Here is a 15,292-nt window from a genome sequence, read left to right as displayed (position 1 = left end):
GGCTATACTTGATACAGACACTGGGATGTAACATCAGGTGGCACAATGACATGGTCCTTCTATGTGCTAGGCTTGTTAAGGCTCCTGGGCCATTACCTACTACACACTTGTGAACCTATAAAGGGAATTACATCAGCAGGACTGATAAAGTAGTGCCGTGAGTGTTAAACTTATCAAAATTCTTTGTCCTACAAACAGACACACATACACTTGCCAGATGTGAGAGTAGAACCCCTACCTAACTAGTGATTTGTACCATAGTGGTACACAGTTACTGCATGCGCTGCAGAGCTTACTGGGCTGAGAGTTGGCCAAAGCTGCTGATATGGGGAATGACATCAGCAAGACTGTAAAGTAGGGCAGTGGGTGGGAAACATATCAAAATACGTCTACTTACAAAACATACCCACACACACATTTGCCAGATACAAGAGTAGAACCCCTGCCAAACTAGTCATTTGTAAGAAAAAACCAAAGCAACTCACTTAAACTTGTAAAAACGCTGGTACTGTCAACAATAAAGGATGGTGCAGGAAAAAAGTAATCCACTGCATGTAAGGTTAACACCTTATTTAGAAGTTCGTTGGTCAGCATAAAATCAACGAAATACACTCGTGTGAAACTTCTAAGTAAGCAAAAAAGTTTTAATAAACAGAACAAATAGCGTTCTTTTTTTAATAACTTCTTGAAAAATGTTATTCAAAAAGGAAACAGGGTATCCTCTTTTTAGAAACATATGATATAACAGGTCACATTCCTCTTCAAATTCCTTAAATAAGGAAACCATCCTCGCCGCCCTCACTAGTTGTCCTTTTACCACAGCTTTTTTCTGGTACAGAGGGTGCATGCTGGTGAAGTGGAGGAAACTATTGGAATATGTTACTTTTCTAAAGATTTTTGCTGTATAATGTCCATTATTTTTACTTAATTCAACGTCTAGGAAATTAATGGTAGTTTCCTGGAAGTTTTGGGTAAATTTTAAAAAGGTTGTAGTAGAATTAAAAAAATTCACTAGTTGGTTTGCTTCTTCCTTATTACCCTTAAATACAATGAAAATGTCATCCAAAAATCTTTTGTAGCTTACGAACTGGTTGGCCCAAGGGCTGTTAAAAATGTAATTGTTCTCCCAATGGGCCATAACCAAGTTCGCAAAGCTTGACCCTACAGGGGAACCCATCGCTACTCCTATTTTTTGAATAAAAAGCTTGTTTTCAAACAACACAAAATTATTTTTTAGAATAATATCAAGAAGTTGTTCAACTAAGTTACACTCATTATTATTTGCCCCTTTGAGTCTGATAAAGTCAGTCACCCATTCAATCCCCAAGTTATGTGGGATACAGGAGTACAAATCTGTCACATCCACAGTTACAAAGTTAGCCATGTCATCATATGTTATGGACTGCATACACTGCAGGAAGGACCAGGAATCCTTCAATATTTGATGTTCCATACTCACATATTTTTTCAGGATAGTATCCACTAGTTTGGCACACGGGTAGGTTATTGACTGTCTTGCGTCTACCAACGCCCTCAATGGTGGGTTTGATATGTTTTTATGTAGTTTCGGGATCCCAAAAATTTTTGGGATCCTTGGTGCTAACATAGTCAAATAAGTGTACTGTTCTAAAGTTAATAAACCATCTGTGAATAGGTCAGAAATAAACATTTTAATCCTATTATAGGCTTGATTCAACTCGTTTTTACTCACTGGTGCATATGTATTACTTTCTATTAAGGTCAACATAATGTTGGAATAATCCTCATTATAAAACACCACCAGCCCACCGCCCTTGTCTGGCTTCATAAGCCTAAGCGGTAGATTTCTTAGAGAGGTTAGTAGTGTCTTTTCCTCTACTGAAATGTTAGAACCATGTTTGTTTTTATTTGAATGTTTCATAAGGTCCCTGAATTCATTTTCACACAGATATTCAAACATACTTGTTATACTATTTTGGGGGGGGTTAAAAGTACTAGCTACTCTAAGTTCATTCTCAATGTGTGGTGAATTACCTAACAGTAAATTTAAATTTAGTTTACGAATAAACATTTTAAAATCAAGCAGTAATTCAGCAATATCACATTTTTTAGAAGGCACAAACGTTAATCCTTTAGCAAATAGTTCCACCAAAATTTGGTCAATGCAACACTCAGTAAAGTTATAGATGGTAAAATCACCTTCTTTGTTTACAAGAGTTTCATAAAGTTTTAACCCAGATGCTTGTTGCTGCAGGTATTGTATCTCCACTTGGGTCCTTGGGCTGAGTTCACATTCCAATTGCCCCCCTCCCCCCTCTGTAGTTTTTTTGGGGACTCTGGTTGTATCTTTGGTTATTGTCAGTTGAAAAAAAATGGTTAGAATTTGAGCCACCTGCTTCTTCTCCAAAAATGTCATCATCATTTATAAAGTACTCTGTGCTTGGCTCAACACCCGAATCCAGAGGTGCAGAAGTGTTTCTAGTGGGCTTTTGTCTTCTTTGATCCTTATAAGCAGGTTGGACTGTAGAACTTTTATTGTTGTTACTGCGTAAAACATTTTGAGACATTGGTGGCTTAGGAAAAGCCATCCCTTCACAATAGGCTTTCAAGTCTCTTTGAAGTTTTTTTATTTTATTAATTTTCAATTTAGACATTTGTTGAGCTATACTAGAGAGAATTCTATCATATTCAAATTCATATCTATTAAAGTCAAGGTCTACTTTAATATCCTGTTCAAGGGAACCAGTCTCATTTACTAGCAGGTCAAGGGAAATTTGGTAATGTTTTACCATACATTGCATTATTTCCAAACCTTGCCTGTTGTAAATGCTTACCAGTTCCTTAAAGAAGTCCGAACCATGTTCCAACCCAGTAGGGTATGAGTAATGCCTCAAACCCTTTGGAACAATATTTTCTTTAATACGTCTCTTAAAGTAGTTGAGCTCTAGTTGGAGTCTTTTAATTTTAAAAAGCTTGGCATCAAATAATTTTAATTTGTCTGCGATTAAATTATCAGTCTCACTTAAATGTGTGATGTCAGTACCTTCTTCTGTACAATCCATATCCAGTTCATTGTTTAACCACATTCCAATATTAAAGTTACTGACAGAATGTCCTGTATTTATTTCACCAACCTGGTGTCGTTGAGATGAACCTGCTCCAGAAGTGTGTGCTACCTGCACTCCTGCAGCTGGTAAACTAGTCCTGGCTGTTGTATTCCTTGAAACGCCGCTGGAGTTGGAAACGCCGTCTACCTTCTCCGATAAGCGGTCGAGTCTGGTGTTTATAAGCTGCAATAGTTGCGTAAGGTTTCCTTGAGAAAGGTCTCCCTCCTCTACTGTGTCTTCCATGCCTCCTTGTCAGCAACCAGCGAAAAAACACGTAAGAAAAAAACCAAAGCAACTCACTTAAACTTGTAAAAACGCTGGTACTGTCAACAATAAAGGATGGTGCAGGAAAAAAGTAATCCACTGCATGTAAGGTTAACACCTTATTTAGAAGTTCGTTGGTCAGCATAAAATCAACGAAATACACTCGTGTGAAACTTCTAAGTAAGCAAAAAAGTTTTAATAAACAGAACAAATAGCGTTCTTTTTTTAATAACTTCTTGAAAAATGTTATTCAAAAAGGATACAGGGTATCCTCTTTTTAGAAACATATGATATAACAGGTCACATTCCTCTTCAAATTCCTTAAATAAGGAAACCATCCTCGCCGCCCTCACTAGTTGTCCTTTTACCACAGCTTTTTTCTGGTACAGAGGGTGCATGCTGGTGAAGTGGAGGAAACTATTGGAATATGTTACTTTTCTAAAGATTTTTGCTGTATAATGTCCATTATTTTTACTTAATTCAACGTCTAGGAAATTAATGGTAGTTTCCTGGAAGTTTTGGGTAAATTTTAAAAAGGTTGTAGTAGAATTAAAAAAATTCACTAGTTGGTTTGCTTCTTCCTTATTACCCTTAAATACAATGAAAATGTCACCCAAAAATCTTTTGTAGCTTACGAACTGGTTGGCCCAAGGGCTGTTAAAAATGTAATTGTTCTCCCAATGGGCCATAACCAAGTTCGCAAAGCTTGACCCTACAGGGGAACCCATCGCTACTCCTATTTTTTGAATAAAAAGCTTGTTTTCAAACAACACAAAATTATTTTTTAGAATAATATCAAGAAGTTGTTCAACTAAGTTACACTCATTATTATTTGCCCCTTTGAGTCTGATAAAGTCAGTCACCCATTCAATCCCCAAGTTATGTGGGATACAGGAGTACAAATCTGTCACATCCACAGTTACAAAGTTAGCCATGTCATCATATGTTATGGACTGCATACACTGCAGGAAGGACCAGGAATCCTTCAATATTTGATGTTCCATACTCACATATTTTTTCAGGACAGTATCCACTAGTTTGGCACACGGGTAGGTTATGGGCTGTCTTGCGTCTACCAACGCCCTCAATGGTGGGTTTGATATGTTTTTATGTAGTTTCGGGATCCCAAAAATTTTTGGAATCCTTGGTGCTAACATAGTCAAATAAGTGTACTGTTCTAAAGTTAATAAACTATCTGTGAATAGGTTAGAAATAAACATTTTAATCCTATTATAGGCTTGATTCAACTCATTTTTACTCACTGGTGCATATGTATTACTTTCTAATAAGGTCAACATAATGTTGGAATAATCCTCATTATAAAACACCACCAGCCCACCGCCCTTGTCCAGCTTCATAAGCCTAAGCGGTAGATTTCTTAGAGAGGTTAGTAGTGTCTTTTCCTCTACTGAAATGTTAGAACCATGTTTGTTTTTATTTGAATGTTTCATAAGGTCCCTGAATTCATTTTCACACAGATATTCAAACATACTTGTTATACTATTTTGGGGGGGGTTAAAAGTACTAGCTACTCTAAGTTCATTCTCAATGTGTGGTGAATTACCTAACAGTAAATTTAAATTTAGTTTACGAATAAACATTTTAAAATCGAGCAGTAATTCAGCAATATCACATTTTTTAGAAGGCACAAACGTTAATCCTTTAGCAAATAGTTCCACCAAAATTTGGTCAATGCAACACTCAGTAAAGTTATAGATGGTAAAATCACCTTCTTTGTTTACAAGAGTTTCATAAAGTTTTAACCCAGATGCTTGTTGCTGCGGGTATTGTATCTCCGCTTGGGTCCTTGGGCTGAGTTCATATTCCAATTGCCCCCCCTCCCCCCTCTGTAGTTTTTTTGGGGACCCTGGTTGTATCTTTGGTTATTGTCAGTTGAAAAAAACTGGTTAGAATTTGAGCCACCTGCTTCTTCTCCAAAAATGTCATCATCATTTATAAAGTACTCTGTGCTTGGCTCAACACCCGAATCCAGAGGTGCAGAAGTGTTTCTAGTGGGCTTTTGTCTTCTTTGTTCCTTATAAGCAGGTTGGACTGTAGAACTTTTATTGTTGTTACTGCGTAAAACATCTTGAGACATTGGTGGCTTAGGAAAAGCCATCCCTTCACGATAGGCTTTCAAGTCTCTTTGAAGTTTTTTTATTTTATTAATTTTCAATTTAGACATTTGTTGAGCTATACTAGAGAGAATTCTATCATATTCAAATTCATATCTATTAAAGTCAAGGTCTACTTTAATATCCTGTTCAAGGGAACCAGTCTCTTTTACTAGCAGGTCAAGGGAAATTTGGTAATGTTTTACCATACATTGCATTATTTCCAAACCTTGCTTGTTGTAAATGCTTACCAGTTCCTTAAAGAAGTCCGAACCATGTTCCAACCCAGTAGGGTATGAGTAATGCCTCAAACCCTTTGGAACAATATTTTCTTTAATACATCTCTTAAAGTAGTTGAGCTCTAGCTGGAGTTTTTTTAATTTTAAAAAGCTTGGCATCAAATAATTTTAATTTGTCTGCGATTAAATTATCAGTCTCACTTAAATGTGTGCTGTCAGTACCTTCTTCTGTACAATCCATATCCAGTTCATTGTTTAACCACATTCCAATATTAAAGTTACTGACAGAATGTCCTGTATTTATTTCACCAACCTGGTGTCGTTGAGATGAACCTGCTCCAGAAGTGTGTGCTACCTGCACTCCTGCAGCTGGTAAACTAGTCCTGGCTGTTGTATTCCTTGAAACGCCGCTGGAGTTGGAAACGCCGTCTACCTTCTCCGATAAGCGGTCGAGTCTGGTGTTTATTAGCTGCAACAGTTGCGTAAGGTTTCCTTGAGAAAGGTCTCCCTCCTCTACTGTGTCTTCCATGCCTCCTTGTCAGCAACCAGCGAAAAAACACATAAGAAAAAACCAAAGCAACTCACTTAAACTTGTAAAAACGCTGGTACTGTCAACAATAAAGGATGGTGCAGGAAAAAAGTAATCCACTGCATGTAAGGTTAACACCTTATTTAGAAGTTCGTTGGTCAGCATAAAATCAACGAAATACACTCGTGTGAAACTTCTAAGTAAGCAAAAAAGTTTTAATAAACAGAACAAATAGCGTTCTTTTTTTAATAACTTCTTGAAAAATGTTATTCAAAAAGGATACAGGGTATCCTCTTTTTAGAAACATATGATATAACAGGTCACATTCCTTTTCAAATTCCTTAAATAAGGAAACCATCCTCGCCGCCCTCACTAGTTGTCCTTTTACCACAGCTTTTTTTCTGGTACAGAGGGTGCATGCTGGTGAAGTGGAGGAAACTATTGGAATATGTTACTTTTCTAAAGATTTTTGCTGTATAATGTCCATTATTTTTACTTAATTTTTGGATTTTTGGATGACATTTTCATTGTATTTAAGGGTAATAAGGAAGAAGCAAACCAACTAGTGAATTTTTTTAATTCTACTACAATCTTTTTAAAATTTACCCAAAACTTCCAGGAAACTACCATTAATTTCCTGGACGTTGAATTAAGTAAAAATAATGGACATTATACAGCAAAAATCTTTAGAAAAGTAACATATTCCAATAGTTTCCTCCACTTCACCAGCATGCACCCTCTGTACCAGAAAAAAGCTGTGGTAAAAGGACAACTAGTGAGGGCGGCGAGGATGGTTTCCTTATTTAAGGAATTTGAAGAGGAATGTGACCTGTTATATCATATGTTTCTAAAAAGAGGATACCCTGTATCCTTTTTGAATAACATTTTTCAAGAAGTTATTAAAAAAAGAACGCTATTTGTTCTGTTTATTAAAACTTTTTTGCTTACTTAGAAGTTTCACACGAGTGTATTTCGTTGATTTTATGCTGACCAACGAACTTCTAAATAAGGTGTTAACCTTACATGCAGTGGATTACTTTTTTCCTGCACCATCCTTTATTGTTGACAGTACCAGCGTTTTTACAAGTTTAAACTAGTCATTTGTACTATAGTGTTAAGCATTTATCACATGCACTACTGAGCTTACAGGGCTGACACCTGGCCAAGGTTGCTGATAAGGGACTGACATCATCTGGACTGATAAGGTGGGGTGCTGAAAAGTGTCGTGGGTGGGAATGGGATAAAAACTGTTTCACCTATAAAGAAACACACAACTCCCTCAGTCTTGAACACACAACTGTCTCTCACACACACACACACACACACACACACACACACACACACACACACACACACACTCTTCTACATTTACCAGGACTGAGATTAGAACTGTTACCTAACTAGTTATTTGTATTATCATGTTATGCAGTAATCGCACGCACCACATAGCTTATGGGGCTGAGGCCTGATGGAAGGCACTTCTAAGATGACTGATATCTGCAGGACTGTTAAAGTAGGGAAACGGGAAGTGTACTGGATTTGAATAGACCCAAAAGCTTTTAGTTGTGAACACACACACACACACACACACACACACACACACACACACACACACACACACACACACACACTTTTACATTTGTCAGGACTGAGATTAGAACTCCTACCTAACTAGTTATTTGTACTATAGTGTTATGCAGTTATTGCAAGCACCACAGAGCTAACATAAGTGACTTCTATGGTGACAGACATCTTCAGGACTACTAAGGTGGGGCAATGGGAAGTGCACTGGGTGGGGAAGGCCTGTTCATTCCTAGATCCTACTGACATTTCTCTAAGTGTATGAGAATGCCCAGTGTGTCCTTCTATAGTACACGTGGGACTCTATTCCAGGGATTGCTGCACTCCATTCTGGTTTGTTATACCTCTCAACCTGTTGGTGCAGGATATCTGGAGATAGCCTATCAAACTGTGGGGACAATGGGCCATACAATGATTGTGGCAATTTCTCTCAGTAATGTATGGGTTGCTAGGGTTACAGGGCTTGTTTTAGCAGACATCTGTCATATATATACCATTTGACACTGTCATGTATTGTTTCAGTACCTCATGACATACCTCCTCAGATCATCACAGTGATTTCCCAGAGGAATACAGGATGGAAGATGCACACACAAGATTTATGGGTCAAGTGCTATGCATTCTTGCACAGCCTGTTGAGGGGTGTGCCTACAAGCAATTGACTGCTGGTGCTGTGAAAATGGTCCAGCACCTTGGTGATATATTACAATGGTGGAATCTCTGTGCATTTATGGTCTGATTTCCAATCCACAGTTGGGTAATATAAGTCAGACAGGATCAGGGTGACAGGCAGACTCCAGATAGATTTCTAGGGGATGGGATATGTGGGGGGTTTCCTGGGCAGATATGTTTGCCTATAGCTACCACTACTTTGCTTTGTGGTTGACTGCACTTGGAGGGTCTTGTGTGTGTCAGACTCTTTGACCAGCCTAGAGGTGTGTATTTGTCACACACATATATGTATGGCCCACCTCATTTTACTAGGGTAGACACATATTGGGGTCAGGATATTGCATAGGATAAGTGATCATGGAGGGGTGTGTTACTCCCCATGGCTGTGGCCCAGAGTTCTGTGGGTGCAGACTTGTCACCATCTTCCAGGGTTAGGCCTGCCTGCAGTGAGTGCATTCCCATGTTTAAACTCCTAGCCTTGCCTGTCAACTGTACAGAGTATCACAGAATGTCTACATCCATGACTCATATATCTTGTTGGTTACCCAAAGAAGTGTGGTCTTCCAGCAAAAGGGTTTTTCAAGTCACTCAGGGTTGAAGTCAGATATTACTGACAGTTGACATTGCAGTTTCAGACTTTGTACCCATCAGACATTCCATACTACTACAAATCATTCCATCAACTTTATAAAATTATTAGAGCAGTATTTCACAGGTGTCCTTCTCTTTTGACCTTCATCGCCCCATTATTCATGGCTTTGTCCCAATTTCTGGCTCCCTGAGACTGGCAGGCTTGCTCCGAGCAGTTGTCAGCATGGCCTTTCTTTGCATTTTGTGGAATGTGTTATGTTGGTGTTATGGACCCCATGACACTCCCTAAAGGGCATTGTGGGTGAGGCATAGGCATTTGCCAGAGGCCTGTAGGCCAGGTGTGACAGATGCAGGCTATCTGTAGCAGGGGCAGTGCATTCTGATGATCATATGTTCCCAGGCTGCCGAGAGGAGGCACCCCTGGGATGGCATCAGTAAATTGACTGTGGGTGTTACTGACAATTGCTTTCTATTACTATTGCACTATCACTCTGGGTGACAGCTGGATGTTGCTTAAGTCTAGGAACATGTTACTGCATTTTTATGGGACTATGGGGGGGGTGACACAGCTGTATATGATACACATCTGCACGGACTGTGCTGATATTTGCTTAACATTTTGGTCCAATGTAGCATAGTGGTGTGCCCTATCTTTCAGACTACAGGCATAACAGTATCAACCACAGGTCAGATTGCTCTGGCATAGACATTTGTAGTTTCAGACTTCTTACGTTTCAAAGCCATACTGTCACTGCCAGACCTGTTGTGATATTACTGTGTAAAAGTCTGTGGGTGGGGATTTCATGGATGTTGCCATGTGGGGGCCTTTGCCAGGCATTTCTTTATGTTTAAACTTCAACAAATACCAACAAGGCAAAATAAACTAACAAAACTTAACAAAAAATAAAAAACGATCACAAACCATGATCCAAAGGGTTGCATTGTTTAATACTTTAAAAATTCCAAACGACTAACCACTTTCACCTTCCCATACATCAGGCATCATCAGAGTCATTTAAAACAACAATCAAGTTACAAATTTATATCCCACCTATCACATTTTTAAACCAATGACTTATTTATACATTCTTTTGTTGGGTGTGTATACAACATTACACCCACCATAAACATAATAGGGACATTTCATTAAAACCCCCCAAAATGTTAAAATGGCTTATAAGAGTTTTATCAGCATTTTAGGTCTCCTGTGTTTAAAGTAGTATTAGGTTTATGCAAGAAAAAAAATTATATGGTCATATTTTCTTTTTCAATTTATTTTTTTTTCTTTGTTGGTTCATATAGTAATGCATATGTTTTTAAATATGTAAATTAACTTTTAAATTTATTATGTCAAGAACCACTCTTCCAAGATGTCCTCCAATTTAACCAGATAACTCCTTTTAGAAAAAATTTCAGCAAGCACACTACACTCTTTATGGAAAATGTCAAAATCAGATACCATTATGACCAGAAACACCAACTGGCCCTTAACTATTGCCGCCTTCTAATGTTTTAGGTGTATACTATGAAAGTGTAAAAAGGAGTTTGAGCATGTCGGTCTTCAATAAATGCTAGACCTATATTTCTGATTAATGTAACTCCAATAATTGATCTTATTTATATCTATCACTATTGTGGGAAAATTTCAAAAAAATCCACTGTGTTATTGATATAATCCACAAATTCCAATAACTTAACATGTGAACCAGTCCACAAAATGAACATGTCATCTAAAAAATCTGGTATATAATGCCCAGGAATTTTTGAACTGATTATTTTTGATATATACATTCTCTCAATAACTCATCACAAAATTCACAAAAATGGGGGCTCATGCTCCCCCCATTGCCACTCCGGTCTTTTGCCTAAAAATTTGTCCTTTAAAATATATGAAATTATTTTTCAGAACTAGTTCCATTAAAGCTGTAATTGCACTGATTTTATCAGCAGGTAATTTGGTATTCCTGAATACACTTTCTTCAAACTACTGCAGCCCTAATTCATATGGTATCAATGAGTACAGATTTTGAACATCAGTAATAAGGAATATCATATTAACAATAAAAGGAACTTCTCCCATTTGCCTTTAAAATGCCAAGAATCCTTACAACAAAATTTTAAATTCTTCATCCCCTCCTTTAAGATACTTTCTAAAAATTTAGCAATAAAAACATTGTGGGCCTATTACCATAAATGATCGGTCTAAGTGGTGGGCTTTCAAGACTTTTGTGGATTTGTGGGATACCAAATATGCCTGCAATCACCATTTTAGTTAAACATAAAATCATACTCACTGTTAGTTATCTGTCCCTATAATAACATGCCCTCTAATCATAAGTCTATCTTAGAGCAAGCTATGTTTCATAATGACCAATCCTCTCCCCTTATATGGTTTCATAACTCTTATGTTATTATCCTGACAAACATCATTCAAAAAATCACAATCTGAAGGAATGATATTACAAAACTTGCAATTTTACTTTTGATTTAAAACATTTCTGATATCAAGCTCACATATTTTCTCAATTGTTTGTAATAAATGATGTAAAGGGGAATGAAACTGACTTGGTCTACACAGAACTGTTGCACTGACATTCAAGCTACTAGAAGAAAACCAAAGGGACATGTTAAGTTTTCAAACAAATAATTTCAAATCAATTAATATATCAACAAGGTTAGAATGTTTCAAAAGAACAGATGTTAATCCTCTGGTTAAAATATTAACGCAATTGAAGCAAAGTTTACGTAGTCCCACCAGGTTTCCATGGTAATCAATGTAATGAAGAAGACATCCAGCCAAGTTGTGGTAGATCAGATGTGATGTCATTGAGAGCACAAGTAGGAGGAATCAATGATTCTGCCCCTTTAGATGAGATGGGAGTGAGGAAGACCGAATGACTGATGAACAAATGAGCTCTCTCTGGGCACACCAAGCAGGAATTTTATACCAATGAGGAGATTTACCAGAGGCAAGGGGCTAGACTGAAGAGGCGGCAATACAAGAAATGACTAAGACAGAATGATAGAGTCACTAGCAATCCAGTTGAAGTTGTAAAAGTTATTTATACTGAAACTAAATACTTTAAGGTGTATAATTTCTCATCTAAGAATATTGGGACTGAGCACATTAATATTTCAGCCAGAGTATTAACATTTGTTCCTTCAAAACATTCTGACATTGTTGTTGTATTAATTGATTTGAAATTATTTGTTTGAAAACTTAACATGCCTGCCATGACTTTCACATTTGTCAAACACACATACACAACTGTTTGTACATCAAGTAATCTTGAAATTGCATTGCTTGCCACTATTGCACACTGCTTACCATCATGCAGACATATTGCTTGGCAGTACACACACCCTAGCACCATGTTTGCCAGACAGTAAGTGGTGCACAACATTTTCAAACAGTGCACACACTCCCAGTAAATGCAATAACTGGAATTGGTGGGAAATCATCATTCTCCTTTGCTCTTGATTAGTGAAAGATATGGCAGGTGTTCATGGAGATAGTATGAGATTTAGGGCACCGAGATGGGGTGTCCAAGAATCCAAGATTTTTGTTGGACTCTGAGTGAAACACCACACTACCAGGTTGCTGCAGGTGGACTATTCTAGATCCCAGTATAACTCAGAGGCTTGAGATAGTTTGGCCTCAGCTGTAAACAGTGCTATTGGTATCCCCCACACTGGTGACCAATGTACAAATCACTACAATGACCTCCAGAGGAGGAAGACTGGTACTCGCAATGCTTGGATCAAGGCATTTAGGATGGTGGACATCCCACAGATGTGTAAGTATCAACAACAGAGAGTTCTTGTAATGCTTAAAAGCTAAATGTAGGCAAGACTGCTATTCATAATGGTATTCTGTTCTTTTCTGTTTTTTTCCACAGCTGCCATGTAATGGGAGTGCAGTGTTAGGATCCATGGTGCAAGGTTGGTGAGGATGAGGGAGCCATGTGATATGTATGCAGCAGAAGAGTAGTGTTATTGTAGCACTAAAAGTTAAAGATAGCTTGTTTGGTATTTTATACAGTTGTATCAAATTGACCGTGCATATCTCAACTGTAATAGCAAGTATGCATGCATTAGTCTGTCACACAAAGCAAGAGTACAATATTAGACTTTAGTCAGAGGTGGTAGGTTCAAATATCACATTTCCCAAGTATACAATACTGTCAATTCTTCAATTATGTGCAACTTGAAGGTTTAAAGCAAAAGGTCTACACCAGTGGCACACATGCTGTGCTGTAAACTGTAATCTGTATAACTGGGACACGCATATGTGCAATATATGCACATGTAAAGGAGCACTTGCTGCAATCTGTAGTATAGTGTGCATCTGTTAGGAGCTTATAGTCTTAAAAGTAATAGTTATCTGTTAGGGGGAGGTAGTCTTATGAGTAAAAGTTAATATAATGCAGTCAAATAATTGCATTAATGCATTGTATGTTACATATGAAGGTACTAATCTTATCTCTTTTTTTCTCTCACCCCAACCCTTATCTCTCTTTTTTTTGTTTGTTTTGTATTATTATATGTTGTCAGAATGTGTCTATGTCATCCATGTTTACCACATCACAAAATGCTCCACAGCACAGCAGAGTAAGTCTGCCCCACAGGATCTGTCTTCCCCCAATCCACTGGCCCCCGCACCATTGTCCAGCATGCCTGCCCCCTTGAGTAGTTTTACCCCAGATGATAGTCCAGTGATTCCCTCCAGGAGCAGTGGCAGGAGTGGTGAGTTTATCATCAACACTGAACTGCCAGGGATGATGCATAAGGTTGTGCACTGCACTGTTGGTGTATGCCTAAGTCTGATGTAGGGGCTGCTCTCCCTAATTTACATAGGATAAGGAGAAGGAGAGGTTGAGTGCTATAGCTAGTGGTGTAGTGAGGTGACAATGATGACAGTCCAGTGGGTGAGGCCTCAGTTCTCACTGTCACCCCGCTTGATGAGCCTGGGTTCTGGATGTCCCCACCCTCACCCCATCCATGGTGTCCACCAAACTCTTGTGTCCATCACTTTCCCTATGTCTTGTCTATTTGTCTTATCTGTCTGCAATTGTTTCCTCACCTACCCATCTTGCCAGACCCAGACATACCTAAGTCCCTTGCCTAACATTCCTCTCTCTCTCAAAAAGAAAAAAAGGGCACTTGTCCCACTAAAACAAAATCTTCCCATATATAGCTCTCATTTCAGATAAGTTTCTTCTTGAAGCACTTCATTCAGTCCAGTTGGCTATACAACATGATTGTGTTGTAGCCACCTCTCTCTCTCTCTCTCTGTCTCTGGAGGTGACAGTCTAAATTCAGCTAATATTCTGCATATATTATCATTTTTTACTGTTGAAGAAATGAATAGCTGTGTTTCTTTCCTGCCTCCCTCCTGCACATTCCTCTGTTGCTCTCCATTTGTTCCACCCCCTGCTTGCTCCCCATTTCACCACTGCCCTGGCTTCCCCATTTCTTTTCTTTAATGCATTATTGTGCAATGGCGCACATGACACACAAAAGAGCAGCAATGGAAATGCAGAAGTACTTAACAGCATAAGATTCAGTTGTAGTCAAACCCAGTACAATCTAGCTCCAAAAAGGAAAGTATCACTGCATTAACTGTATTATCACCTGCTGCAGCATAATCATTTTAGTAACAGGTTCTTTCCACAGACTTAATACTAACTGGCATACTTTAGCAATGTTGCCACTGCAATAGTTACGTGACATTCCCTTATTCACTAATTATTCTTAAGGTCTCCCTTTTGCCAGTCACTCAATGCCACACAAACAAAATAAGCCCAGCCAAAACTTCCATTCATTCCTCCTTTTTCATGATTGCGCTAAGCACCACCTTGCGCAAATGATGGCCAAAAAATAATAAAATAATAATAAAAAACTGATAGAGAAAACACAATTTGCACACAAATGAAGAGGAGGTTGGATGTTAATGAAATGGAACCTGTGAATTATGTGCTGCTTACCTGCATTTCCAACCTATACAGACGTACATGTAACACGTTGTAAGTCTAACCTGACACACCCATCTGACTAAGCGTTCACAGTTGCCATCCATTGAACACAAACGCTGAGGAAGTGTCTGTACTATGTTTACATCTGCTACAACATGGAGCCAAGGATTTAGGATTCAGCAATTTTAATGAGTTTGACCTCATTTGCAGCTTTACCATGCTGTCAACCCTGAATCTACAC

At 38.3% G+C, this 15,292-nt stretch overlaps 1 long non-coding RNA gene across 1 annotated transcript in view; it reads left to right on the top strand.

Moving 5' to 3' along the window:
- LOC122811186 overlaps positions 1-13,687 on the top strand; it is a 217,202-nt gene extending 203,515 nt beyond the window's left edge. Inside the window, exon 2 of the long non-coding RNA XR_006366222.1 lies at positions 13,631-13,687. This is a non-coding gene — a long non-coding RNA (uncharacterized LOC122811186). The remainder of the gene's footprint in view (positions 1-13,630) is intronic.
- Positions 13,688-15,292: the final 1,605 nt, after the last annotated feature.

Source organism: Protopterus annectens, chromosome 9.part0 (genome assembly GCF_019279795.1).
Source record: "Protopterus annectens isolate FY-2018-M chromosome 9.part0, PAN1.0, whole genome shotgun sequence".
Taxonomy (NCBI): domain Eukaryota; kingdom Metazoa; phylum Chordata; order Ceratodontiformes; family Protopteridae; genus Protopterus; species Protopterus annectens.
Note: the sequence above shows the minus strand (reverse complement) of the source record. Positions and strands in the feature narration are given on the sequence as shown.